Raw genomic sequence first — 13,408 nt, 5'->3', positions numbered from 1 at the left:
TATACATGATCTATCTATATAATAAGAGAGAGTAGGGTTGGGTTTGTTCGTGTGTTCGTTTGTTCGCATCAAAACATGTCAACTTGTGAATTGCCTACCGGAAAAACGGGAATGATTTAGATCTCCTAATTTTGAACATAGATTCTAAAAATATCAATCTCGTGCACCTGGAAGCCCAAATATCATTCCTCCTTCTAGATTTTTCAGAATTAATGTTCAAACTTCATTAAATACATACGATTTCATAAAAAAATCACCAAATCATATGGTCTGAATTAAAATTTTTTATTATATTAAAGAACTGGATTATACACGTATACAGGTGTAAAGTAGTATAGAAAATTATGTTTGACGCATTCAATTATGTTTAATTGAAAGTGGTCATATGATACATGATTCCTATACAGGATTTCCAGAGAAAGATATGGTGAAAACCGCACATCGATATCTCAACCTTTCAAAATATATTCTCATTCATTTCCTTTGTTATAGTATAGAAGATAATAGATAAATGATGTATCTCTATCTATTATCTTCTATTCTATAATAGTGGAAAGGACTGGCTTAACACTTTTACACACAACGTGTAGAGGATAGGGGAATTATGTTTGACCGCATCATCACGTCTGAACTACTGGACTGTTTACTTGAAATGCTGCTATAAATTCTTAATCAACCGAGGATTCTTATAGGCCTATCTTCAATTCTTCTGGATTTCATTACGCCAAGTTTTGAAATAGACCCTTGCGAAGCACGGGTACCTACTAGTAATCTATATAATATAATGAAGGAGAGAATCAGCTCATACACGTACGGGATGAAAAATTCACGGGTAACGCATCATCACGTCTGAACCACTGGATTGCTGAGCTTGAATTTCTACATTTAAATTCCTAACTACCGAGGATGGTTATAGGCCAATTTTGAATTCTTCAATATTCCAGTACGTCAAGTTTTCAGTCTGTAAGTTCTTAACTAGTTCATAATAATTGTACTTTTCAGTTATATATATAACTAACTCGCTTCGCTCGCCATATCCGTCTAGCCAGGACCCCTGGCCAGCCTGGACCCCTACTCAATCGTCCAAAAATGAGATCAGCGGGCTCGCTTCGCCGACCTGCTTTTTCCATTTGAGCATGCTCCATTCCATCAGAAAGTCAGAGTACTGAGAAAACGCAGAAAAGCAGAGAAAAACGCTGATTTTGGGCGTATCTTTGATGAAATATTAAAGTCACCTCATCACAAAATTTTTAGACCCTAGCCAAATCTCTGTACCAAATTTGAAAATTCTCTGTCTATTACTTGATGAAATAACTGAGTAAACGCAAAAAAACGCTAATTTTCGGTGTATCTTTGGCGTTATTTCAAATTCCTTCTAACACAACATTATTACACCTAAGCTTAGCTTCTGTACTAAATTTGAACAATTCTGTTCATTTGTTCTCGATAAATCTGAGAAAAAGCAGAAAATCGCTAATTTTGGGCGTATCTTTGACGTTATTGAAAATTCCTCCTAACACAACATTATTACACCCTAGCTGAGATTCTGTACTGAATTTGAACATTTTCTGTTCATTTGGTCTCGATAAAGCTGAGAAAACGCTAAAAAACGCAGATTTTGGGCGTATCTTTGGAATTTTTTTCAAATCCGTTCTTAGTTCGCCTCTGAAGGGCCAACTGAACATACCTACCAAATTTGAACGTTTTTTGTCCGGTAGATTCTTAGTTCTGCGAGTGAGTGAGTGAGTGAGTCAGTCAGTCAGTGAGTGCCATTTCGCTTTTATATAATTATATAAAGATGTACTCTTCAGTGATTTACATGATTTGCTCTTTATGGTCATATATTATAATATAATATAATGTAGAGTAGTAGGATGAAGCCTCTCATCATTTTGATATAAAGAAAGAACAAAAACTAAGATATGACAGATCCATATCAATCAATCCGTCACATCCACCTCCTTATTAACATACTTTGCACCAGAAGTTACCTTTCTTTCACAGCTCTATCAATCGTTTCCTCGTTTTCACGTCCGGGTTTTTCCTTTCTTCCCGTTTTTTATATGGAGAAAACAGGCTTTCAGGTAATTTGATATCCGTTCTCTATCGCTAAACGGTGGCCACCAGAAAACCACTTTCTCCAGTTTTCCACAACCACTTTTTGCATCTGCTGAGTGCCTGTCGAAATACGGGAAAACCTCGAGGAGAAACGGTGAATTCTATTTGAGGTAACAAACTTTACACGTGGTTGAGAGAAACGAGAAGAGAAAGAGCTGGAGGAGAAAAGCAGAGATGGATGTGCATGATGATGAGGAAGAGGTGGTGAAGAAAGAGGAGTGCGAAAGGAGGAGGAAGAGGATGAAGAAGCAGAAAAAGTGATTATGAAATGAACGGGATCATGTACACAAACGGAGAATGAAAAAAAATTAATAAAGATGAGGGGAAGGACAGGAAAAATAAATTCATACAAGGTTGAAAATAGAAGAGGTGATTGGAAGAGAAGCATGAGAGGAAGAATAGCAAGAACGAGAGAAGAAGGAAACGTATGAGGTGAGAGGAAGGAAAGAGTGAGAAAGTATCCTGATCCTCTCAAGTGATTTGCCAAGATGAATAGAGAAGTAGGAGAAGAGAGAAAAATAGAATGCATACGAGGTTGATAATAGAAAGAGTGATTGAAATAAAAGCGTGAGAGGAAGAGTAGTAAGAAAGAGAGAAGAAGAAAGCATTATGAGCTGGGAGGAAGGAGAGAGTGCGAGAGTATCCTGATCCCCTCAAGTGATTAGCCAAGAATAATAGTGAAGAGGGAGAGGACAGAAAATAGAATGCATTCAAAATTGAAAATAGAAAAAGTGATTGAAAGAAAAGCGTGAGAGGAACAGTAGTAAGAAAGAGAGAAGAAGAAAGCGTATGATCTAGAAGGAAGGAGTGAGTGAGAAAGTATCCTTATCCCTCAAGTGATTTGCCAAGATGAATAGAGAAGTGGGAGAAGATAGAAAAATAGAATGCATACAAGCTTGTGGATAGAAGAGGTGATTGAAAGAAAAGCGTGAGAGGAAGAGAGAAGAAGAAAACGTACAAGCGAGAAAGTATCGTGAACCCCTCAAGTGATTCTGCCCCGAATGATAAAGAAGAGGGGAGAGAGATAAAAATAGTATGCATAAAAGGTTGATAATAGAATAGGTGATTGGAAGAAAAGCATGAGAGATAGAGAGAAGAAGAAAACGTACAAGCGAGAAAATATCGAGTGATTTGCCAAAGTGAATGAAGAATAGGGAAGAGAGAGAGAGAGGAATAGAATGCTTACAAGGTTGAGAAGAGAAGAGGTGATTGGAAGAAAAGCATGAGAGGAAGAGAGAAGAAGAAAACGTACAAGCGAGAAAGTATCGTGAACCCCTCAAGTGATTCTGCCCGAAGAATGAAGAAGTGGAAAAAGAGATAGAAGAAAAATGCATAGGAGGTTAAAAATAGAAAAAAAAATGATTGGGAGAGAAGTAAGAAAGAGAGAAGAGGGAAACTTACGAGCAAGAAGGAGTGAGAGAGTGAGTGAGAAAGTACCCTGATCCCCTCAAGTGATTCTATCCGGACGTAGCTGTCAAATGCAGAGAAATTTTCCACGTATACCCCGTCATCAAACTGTATTCAAGTTGATAGCTTGACATCGAGTCTATCATATTTATCTCCTATCAGTGGCCAGATTAGAATAAATTTGTGTCATCTTACATTGACATGATAAATCCCAAAGAAGACAAAAAATTTGGGTAGCCTGAAGGGTGCATCTCACTTGAATAGAAAAATGTGAATCTGGATGTTTGTGAGAGGTTATTTCTAGTTTTTATCGCGAATGCATTATCGAAATTGCATTCTCTCAAACCACAAACTCAAACTGGATATATTCACATGACATTAAACTCTATCTTCTAAGGCTCAACTCACACTACCTCGACTATCGTACGACTCCAGACGAGGATACCCAGTCTTTGGACATTACGACTTTCTTGCTCATTGTCACTACTTCAGTTCCATGCTACTCCATCGTCGCGTAAGTGTGAGTTGAGCCTAAACTAATAGTTCTGTGAACAGTAGACCTCACGCAGTATTTTCATCCACAAGTACCTGATTGAAACTATAGACCTTATGGAAATACAGCAATAGACTGGCTTCTCCAAACATCTGTGTAATCACTTGTCAGCTGATTTATGATGAATAATTCTATAGTGTGATATTTACCCTGATATTGGCGTATGAAGGAGGCTCCTTTTTCCTTTTATATTATCCTTGAAATGCAAAATTTCCAAAAACCTTGTATATACGTCGACGCGCAATTAAAAAAGGAACATACTTGTCAAATTTCATGAAAATCTATTACCGCGTTTCGCCGTAAACATTCAAACATTTAAACATTAAGAGAAATGCCAAATCGTCGACTTGAATCTTAGACCTCACTTCGCTCGGTCAATTTATAGCTGAAACACAGATTGTTTAAGCCTATGGCTGTGTAGGTTACCGAGCGAAGTGATGTCTAAGATTCAAATCGACGGTTTTGCATTTCTTATCACGTTGAAATGTTTATATTTCTATTTTTATATCTATTCAAGAGAAGCCCTAACGAAAAAAGACTATACAAATTGGAGTATACTGAAGTAGCTCTAAAGTTACAGTAGCTAATGAAACTGCACATGTGAGGATAGGATACATTTTAGTACGAATTTCAACATCTCCCATCATAGAGAAGTGATTCTTGTAGATTTTACATATTATATATATATATATATATATATTTTTTTTTTTCATAATTGATATCTAAAACAACTGTTAAAACCTCTCATTTTCATCAATATTGAACTCACTGATCAATATTTCAACCACTCAAAACCTCAACATCATTCTGAAGCCCACAAAAAACAATTCTACCCCAAGTACACCGTTGAGATACACACGTTTTATCGCCTATGCTAACTTGCAGTCACAATGACAATTTGCCTGCCGCATAAATGCACCAAACACCGAATTCGTCGATAACTTGCCGCTTATAACCAAATAGACGAGCGGACAGACCAGCAAATAATGCTTAATGTGTTCGTTTAGGGCCGGAGCTATTCGATCAACATGTATGTTGGCCAAACGGTCAGAACAAACAATTCATTGTCATACGAACAATAGTGACATCAAACAATTAAGCCAGTTGCATAAACGCCAATCACAATCGGCCATTTCCATGCAATCATTTTTGGGACAACGTAGTTAAGTATGGATGTTGCAGGTGACCAATAAATTATTCTACCTCTGAATGCGAGATTCTAGTTAGATATTCAGAATGTCCGCACCAATTCATGTCCAATTCGATGTAATTTTGTTAATGGTCTATTTTCTAAATGGGTGAGTTACACGCGGTGAAACTGGAACAGTTTTTGTTGAGTAATGATTGCTTCTGTGGCCAAACCGGTCGTTTACTAATGGAATGAGCTCACAATATGTATTAATTATTATTATTTATTACTTCACTAAGGCGACTTTCTAGAAGTATTTTAAGCCTAGGTGATGATGATAGGATGAATGATGATACAATGAAGGTAGAGTTATGAATGAATAAAAATTATAGGTTATGCTATACAAAGATGAATTAGATATTGAGAAGAAAATAGGGAAGTTCCAAATGATATGTGGAAATATCAGCAGGACTTTGAGTAAAAAAGCTAGAACAGATACAATTATGAAATTTTATAAGGTTATGGCCGCTCTAGTCCTCCTCTATGGTAGTGAATCATGGGTTACTACAAAGTCACTTGAAAGTAGAGTGCAGGCAGCCGAGATGAGATTTCCCCGAAGAACCAAGGGATGTGACAGAAGAGATCATTTCAGGAATGAAGATATCAGGAAAGAATTGAAAATCTGTAGCATGAATGAAAGAGTTAAGGAGAATCGGCATCAATGTAGGGTGCATGTTCAAAGAATGTCAGCTGAAAGAATACCATTAAAAGTCTATAATTATCAGCCAGTAGGCAAAAGAGATGTTGGTAGACCACGCAAGCGTTGGCAATAATAGGATTTTTTATGTTTATTTGAATAATTGGCTAGATGTGAGTCGGAACAGGTTAAGGCCTAATCCTTGTTTGTAAGAAGAAGAAGAAGAAGAGGTTATGCTATCCACTTGAATAGATTGAGTCCACTTTTCAGTCCAGAAATAAGTAAATTAGAAATTTACTTTTGATGTTGAAAAGTCTAAACATATATAAAACAAGAACAAAACACGTAAACACTAAGCCATATTTAGAAAATATTAAATTTAGAGCCGAGAATTTATAGCACGTTATAATTTTTCCATGTAATTTTGGAATGTGCCTTTTTAGAACTGTAGATGATTGTGTATGCCTGGAGATGCCTGTGTATTATATCTTGGTTTTTTGTTTAAAATTATTATGCTCTCATTATCAGTAGACAGGAGGAACTTTTGGTGTACTGAGTAGTGTGTACTTGTTGAAGAAAATGGAACGTAAAATTTGTGTTAAATTGTAAAAAAATTGATGTGTGTTATTGACCTATTTCTTCTTTTAGCATCATCATTGATGAATTATTGATTATAGAGCGTATCTTAACTTCTAGCATTAGCTTAAAGTTTTTAAAATATTAGTTCAGCAATATTTTCTTCTCAAAGGTTGAGTGTAGTTGACATCTGTTATGTTATGAATCCCTTCAGTGAAGGGAAGGTGAATAATGAAGAATAAATAGATGAAAATTGAAATAGGAAGAAAAATAAAAATCTTAGTACCCTTTTTGAAATATTTAATCATTAATTATTAAAAAGATTAAATATTTCAAAAAGGGTACTAAGATTTTTATTTCTCTTTATATTTCTATAAAAGTAGCCCTATACAGAAAAGATATGAAAATTGAAGTTTTGGGTGGAGTTTGAACTACCAGGAAATAATTCCAAAACATATAGCTGTCAGTAGGTGTAGCTGACCTCAATGGATCACCCTTCCAACAGGAGTATATTAGCATAGAGAAACAATAGCGTAAGTAGATATCCCATGGTATAGGGCGTTTATGTCGCAACTTTTACTGTTATCTCAAGCCGACTACTGTTGATTATTGTAGAATTTTACTGTTTTGTTGGGGTGAGAGTGTATGAACGGCACAATATGAGAGACTACCAGTGTCACACAGCTTCACGGGAAAGAATTACAGGACTATCGGCTTGAGATAACAGTAAAAGTTGCGACATAAACGCCCTATACCATGGGATATTTACTTTTGCTATTGTTTCTTTATGGTATAAGTTTAGCCACAACATAGAATAACAACCACAGCACAACTCAAACATTTCAACATTCAACATGAGTCAAAGTTACATTCGAAATTTCAATTTCACGAATTAGTGTTTGGACTAGTTGATTATTTTAGTTGAATTAGGCTTAGTTGCACAGTAGCCGATTAAATCTTAACCGTGAATTGGAGAAGGCTTTTTTCAAAAGAAAGCTTCTGTGATGGGTTCTCGTGGAATTAATCACGATTAAAATTTAACCGACGTTCTTGCAACTGGCACTTAGTCTATGTTTGAACTCGAGAGTGGATAATAGAACAATTCCAACATCTCATCATTCATCACAATTTCATCATTAATAGTACTGTGGCCTATATGCTGTACAAACCGTCAGGCTCGCTTCGCTCGTCATATCCGTCTAGCCAGGGGGCTCCGCCGCCTGGGCCCCCTACTGCATCGGCCAAAAATAAGATCAGCGGGCTCGCTTCGCTAGCCTGCATTTTTCATTTGAGCATGCTTCATTCCATCAGAAAGTCAAATTACTTCCTCGCTCGATTCAATCACCAATTAATTTCAATTATTTAGTGCAGGGTGGAGAACTTCGTTAGGATATTATAAGAATTATTGTACTCCAGTCTAGCCTTCAAAATTAAAGATAGGAATGGAGTATCTTCATCAGGCGTATCTTTGGCAAACAAAATTCTTCCACCTCAGCTAAACCAGTGTACTGAATTTTTTTAATATATTTCCATCAATTATTGAAAAATTATTGAGAAAGCACAGAAAATCTAGAGAAAACTTTGGAAAACGCTGATTATGGGCGTATCTTTGATGAAATATTAAAGTCACCTCATCACAAAATTTTCAGACCCTAGCTAAACCTCTGTACTTAATTTTAACATTTTCTGTCTATTACTTGATGAAAGAACTGAGAAAACGCAAAAAAACTCTAATTTTGGGCGTATCTTTGGCGTTATTGCGAATTCCTTCTAACACAACATTTTTAAACCCCAGCTTAGCTTCTGTACTAAAGTTGAACAATTTCTCTTCATTTGTTCTCGATAAATCTGAGAAAAAGCAAAAAAACGCTTATTTTGGACGCATCTTTGACGTTATTGCAAATTCCTCCTAACATAAGATTATTACACCCTAGCTGAGCTTCTGTACTAGATTTGAACATTTTCTGTTCATTTGTTCTCGATAAAGCTGAGAAAACGCTGGAAAACGGAGATTTTGGGCCTATCTTTTGAAATTTTTCCAAATCCGTTCTTAGTGCGCCTCTAAAGGGCCAACTGAACATACCTACCAAATTTGAACGTTCTTGGTCCGGAAGATTTTTAGTTCTGCGAGTGAGTGAGTCAGTCAGTCAGTGAGTGAGTGCCATTTCGCTTTGATATGTATTTGTAAATATCCCCACTTAATTGAAATATCTAATTAAAAATATCTTTTACACAATTACATTCCCTGAGAACATTGGTAGCGACCATGACTTGTAGTGTAGGTTCTGAGAAATATACTGGACTATGTTAAATAATTGACTGTGTTGTACAGTGTTAATTATAGGACAGACAGTTTCAAGGGAGAATCGCGTTTGTAGTAAATCACACACGTCTGAAGAGAACATACAATGTTCCCCGCCAACATACAATGTTCACCGCTAACATAAACAATGATATGTCAGCGAGACATACATTGCACTCAAAACATGCATTGTATACAGCTAGAAAGTATAGAGTAAACCCTTTATATGCAACAGAGAGTATAGAATACATGACTATAGAATATACTCTCTGTATACAACAGACGGAATGTAATCGACCACTTTATTGTTCCAACTACAATGACTGATAGAGATAGATGAGGATAGGATAGTGGGGCTGTGAACTATAAAATGGATGGTTCGAATTCATGAGATCAATTACGAAATGGAGATGTTTTTGTGATTAAACTACAATGATTGTAAAGAGCTTCGAAAAATAATATTCTATTCATCTTCAGTCAATCATGAAGATCAATTACAATCCCAAGAGTTGATTTGAAGTGATTATCTCAATAGAGCTAGATAATTTACTTCCATTTTGTTTCTATTCGATATTTTGGTGCAGATATATTTTCCTTGTAAGATAGCAAGGTTTAGCAGAGTTAAATGTAGCAATTAAAAATCTAGGCCCAATATTTTCCACCCCGACACTTGTTAGAGCTACTGTCCTAAAACATATTATTTTCGAAATTGCTAGTAGGTCATTATATTAATATTGCTTGAGCACCATATATTTCGATGTAACTTCATAATCTGATATTTTCTTAAATGATATTCTAGTTCGTCCACTTTGGGACTTGAGACTAATAGAGGAAAATAATCTCAGCGGAGAAAGGCATAACTAACCCAAAATACCAAAAAAATTGAATTGGCTATACCATTGGTAGCATTATAAGCAAGGCACAAATTCAACGAGCAGTCTCATAGGACGATGCCTTCCACGTGACTCTCTTAAGCTGCTCGCTTCCTATTGGTGGTGAACTGTGTTACTGTGAATGTAAAATGGCGGCTAGTCAACCCATTGACCTATCAGACAACCGGGCTTATCAGGAGATCCTGTACTGAGGTTCAGCAGACATTAAAAGGAACAGAAATGGATTCTAAATGACTCGACCATGAATAATCATTGATAAATAACTGAAGATTGAAATAAACTGTAATAAGTGTGATGATTAAGACCAGTTAAATTGTGATTTGAATATTTTGAAGGTGTGCTTCAGTGTTTCTGTGATGCACGCATATTCGTTGATCAATTAATGTAAGTTTGGCTGTAGATTCATCATTCTCTACCTTGTAGAAGAACAATCACGAGGAAAAAACAGATGTAATACTTCGTATTTATCACTCTCTTTATTCTCTCTCTCTCTCTCTCTCTCTCGATACTTCGAATATTTTTTCCGAAGAATGGACATTGATATGTCCAAATCCCCGCCAATTTATGTAGATGCATATTATCTATCACAATTATAACAATATTATCTATAGTTATTACAAATTGCTTTTTTCATATCATATACAGATCAATACTATTTTCTCAGTTTATATTTTGTAAATTCATCTCTAATTTTGCTGTATTGTGAGCTATTGTATATAAGTGTATAAACCAGTATATATTGTAATCTACATGAATAAAGTACTCAATCAATCAATCAATCTCTCTCTCAGAGATGAATTGAATAAATAACAAATCTTATAGAAGAACGATTATCAAGATATACAGAGGTAATACTGAAGATTTTTCCCAGAATAACATTTAGATGACCAATTACCAGAATAAACAAAGAGGTGAAAAGTAGTTTGTATGTAGTTTGTGGGTTTGTTTATCCGAGTTAATTGCGAGCAAGACATTATTGTTAAGCTGGAAATAATAGTAGAGCTTGTGAATGGTTAATGAGATGTTCATGACAAGAGTAGTATATTGACTGAAAAAGTGACCATGTAATTGATTCAAATCCCTTGAGGACAGAAAACACAATTGATAATGGTTTACAAAACAGTCTTCCTACATAGGGGAAAACTGAGAGATTGGTTGAGGATAAAACTGAGGAAAAACATAAAAAAAATCTGTTGAGGAAAACTGAGGGGATAAAACAATTGATAATGATTTGCAAAGAATTCTTCTTACATAGGGGAAAACTGAGAAATTAGTTTCTTCTTGGACAAAAAGTAGTATGAAGATAGTTTGTTTCTACAAATTAAATTATCCAAGTATGAATATTATGTTGTGTCGAAAATACGAGTTATGTGTTCATTGGTATTTCTATATTTGTTTCAGGCCATGCATGTCACTGAGAGAATGATTATATTGACGATTTGAACAAGAAAACTTAACCAATCCGCACCGCAACTAAATACACTATTGTGAGTATAGTAGCGCATTCCAATGATTTTAGATGTATGAAATTAATGCACGACAAAAGTATGTTAGTTTTCCACTTCACAAACTCCAGACCTATCAATGCCTCATCTGATCAACGTTATTCTTACTATTTTATCCTACATTCTTATCCGAGGACACGACCGGTTCTAGCGAGTTATATCATTATCAAGTATCGAAAACGGTTGTGTCTTCCATATTCGATTTTAGAATAAGTAGCCGAAACCATAGAGTATAGATTGTATACTATATTATATGAAAATATAATCCTAGACAGAATATTTTCACTTTTTCATTTAATTATACTCGTAGAATCATTAGCCGAAACCATAGAGTACAGAAAGTAAGTGAAAAAAATAATCCTAGACCGAAAGTCAAGTGACGAAGCAGTGTGTGATTACATAACATTAACTTTTGTACAACATTAACATTTTATCAGAATTTTTGGAGAGAAATAGTATCGGCTTAGCCTAGTTTTTCCTCCAATGTCATAATAGTATTATGATTATAGTATTTTTTACAATAAATATCAGATAAAAGTATATTGTGCGCCGAATATTCTCATTTTCTCATTCTATTCTCTCTGGTCAAAACCGATATTGTCATCGAAAAAAGAAAAAAGAGTATAGAAGCAGAACAAGTATTCTAGTTTCCAGTAATCCTACTAGTAGGCCTACTACTGATGTAGTCACAAAAGAACTAAGTGGTTTTTCTGAAGTATAATCAACAAACTGAATAATATTGTTGGTAATGACAAGACATCAACTCCATGTGAAATCCGTGATTCATCTCCTTGATGCTGAAAACCGCATGTGGGATGAAAAAAAAGAGAGAATCGCTTTTCCTTTGTTGGCTGGTCTATTGTTGCTTGTATATGTGTGACACAATGAATCATCGCTTGGTGCAGTAGTGAGTGAGGAGGAGTGGAGAGGAAGGAGTAGGAAGAGGAGGAGGATGATGGTGAGGAGGTGGAGGGGTTGAAGAAGAAGAAGAAGAAGAAGAAGAGAAAGAAGAGGGGGAAGAGGGAGAAGAAGATGAGGAAGAAGATGAAGAAGAAGAAGAAGAGAAAGAAGAGGGAGAAGAGGGAGAAGAGGGAGAAGAGGGAGGAGAAGAAGAAAAAGATAAGAAGAAGAGGAAGAAGAAGGGGAATAAGAAGGTAGTGGTGGAGGAGGAGGAGGAGGAGAAGGAGGATGATGATGAGGAGGTGAAAGAAAAATGAAAAGGAGGAGGAGGAGATGTAGGATGAGTAGGAGAAGAAGAAGAGGGAGAGGGAGAGAGAGAAGAAGAAAAAGAAGAAGAAGAAGAAAAAGAAGAAGAAGAAAAAGAAGAAGAAAAAGAAGAAGAAGAAGGAGAAGAAAAGAAAACAGGAGAAGAAAAAGACAGGGAAAGAAGAGAAGAAGAAGAAAAAGAGGTAGAAGAAGAAGAAGAAGGGGAAAAAGAAGAAGTTGGAGGAGGAGGAGGAGGAGGAGAGGAGGAGGAGGAGGAGGAGGAGAAAGAAGCGAAGGAGGTGATTGACGAGGAGTAGAGGAGGAAGAGGGTCGGAGAAGGAGGAGGAGTGGTGGTGAAGAGGAGAAGGAGGTGGAGGAGGGAGTGAGGCAATATACAATTACATCGAATAATAAACACTCCACATTTTATCCAATGAAGTAACATGCAGTATTATTCACTCTATGGTTGACAAAAAAATTCATTAGGCATGGCCGAAGCCGTCAGCCAGAAATGGTAGATAAAGATAATAGTTTTCCTATCAAGATAATAGAATAGAATAGAAAATAATTTTATTGTCCTCAATATACAATTACATCGAATAATAAACACTCCACATTTTATCCAATGAAGTAACATGCAGTATTATTCACTCTATGGTTGACAAAAATTCATTAGGCATGGCCGAAGCCGTCAGCCAGAGTTGGTAGATAAAGATAATAGTTTTCTTTAACTAATCAAGATAGAAAGTTTGATAAATTTCAGTCATTGATTCCGGTACTCTAAACAAGAATAGTTATAGGCCTTCCTCATCATAGATGAACTATGATTGAAAACAAAGTTTATTCTTATTTACAAAACAAGATAATATTCAGGTAAACAACAACAACAAGAACAATTATTACACAGAAGCCTAGGTGAAGAATACTAACCATTTTACAGTTCAAAAATTGAATTCATTAATAAGGAAATTTCTATATGTTCCCGCTGTTAAATACCTTAATATCTAAATATTCTGGACAAT

The 13,408-nt window shown here is 35.7% G+C and overlaps 1 protein-coding gene across 2 annotated transcripts in view; it reads left to right on the top strand.

Annotated features, from left to right (window-relative positions):
- Positions 1 to 13,408, top strand: part of LOC111055937 — a 248,410-nt gene that overhangs the window by 44,731 nt on the left and 190,271 nt on the right. Inside the window, exon 2 of one of the 2 annotated variants that reach the window (XM_039433825.1) lies at positions 11,077 to 11,162. The exons of the other annotated variant lie outside the window; for it this stretch is intronic. The gene's annotated coding sequence lies outside the window, so the exon portion shown is untranslated. The remainder of the gene's footprint in view (positions 1 to 11,076; positions 11,163 to 13,408) is intronic. 2 annotated transcript variants of the gene reach the window in all.

This window comes from Nilaparvata lugens, chromosome 8 (assembly GCF_014356525.2).
Source record: "Nilaparvata lugens isolate BPH chromosome 8, ASM1435652v1, whole genome shotgun sequence".
NCBI lineage: Eukaryota > Metazoa > Arthropoda > Insecta > Hemiptera > Delphacidae > Nilaparvata > Nilaparvata lugens.
Note: the sequence above shows the minus strand (reverse complement) of the source record. Positions and strands in the feature narration are given on the sequence as shown.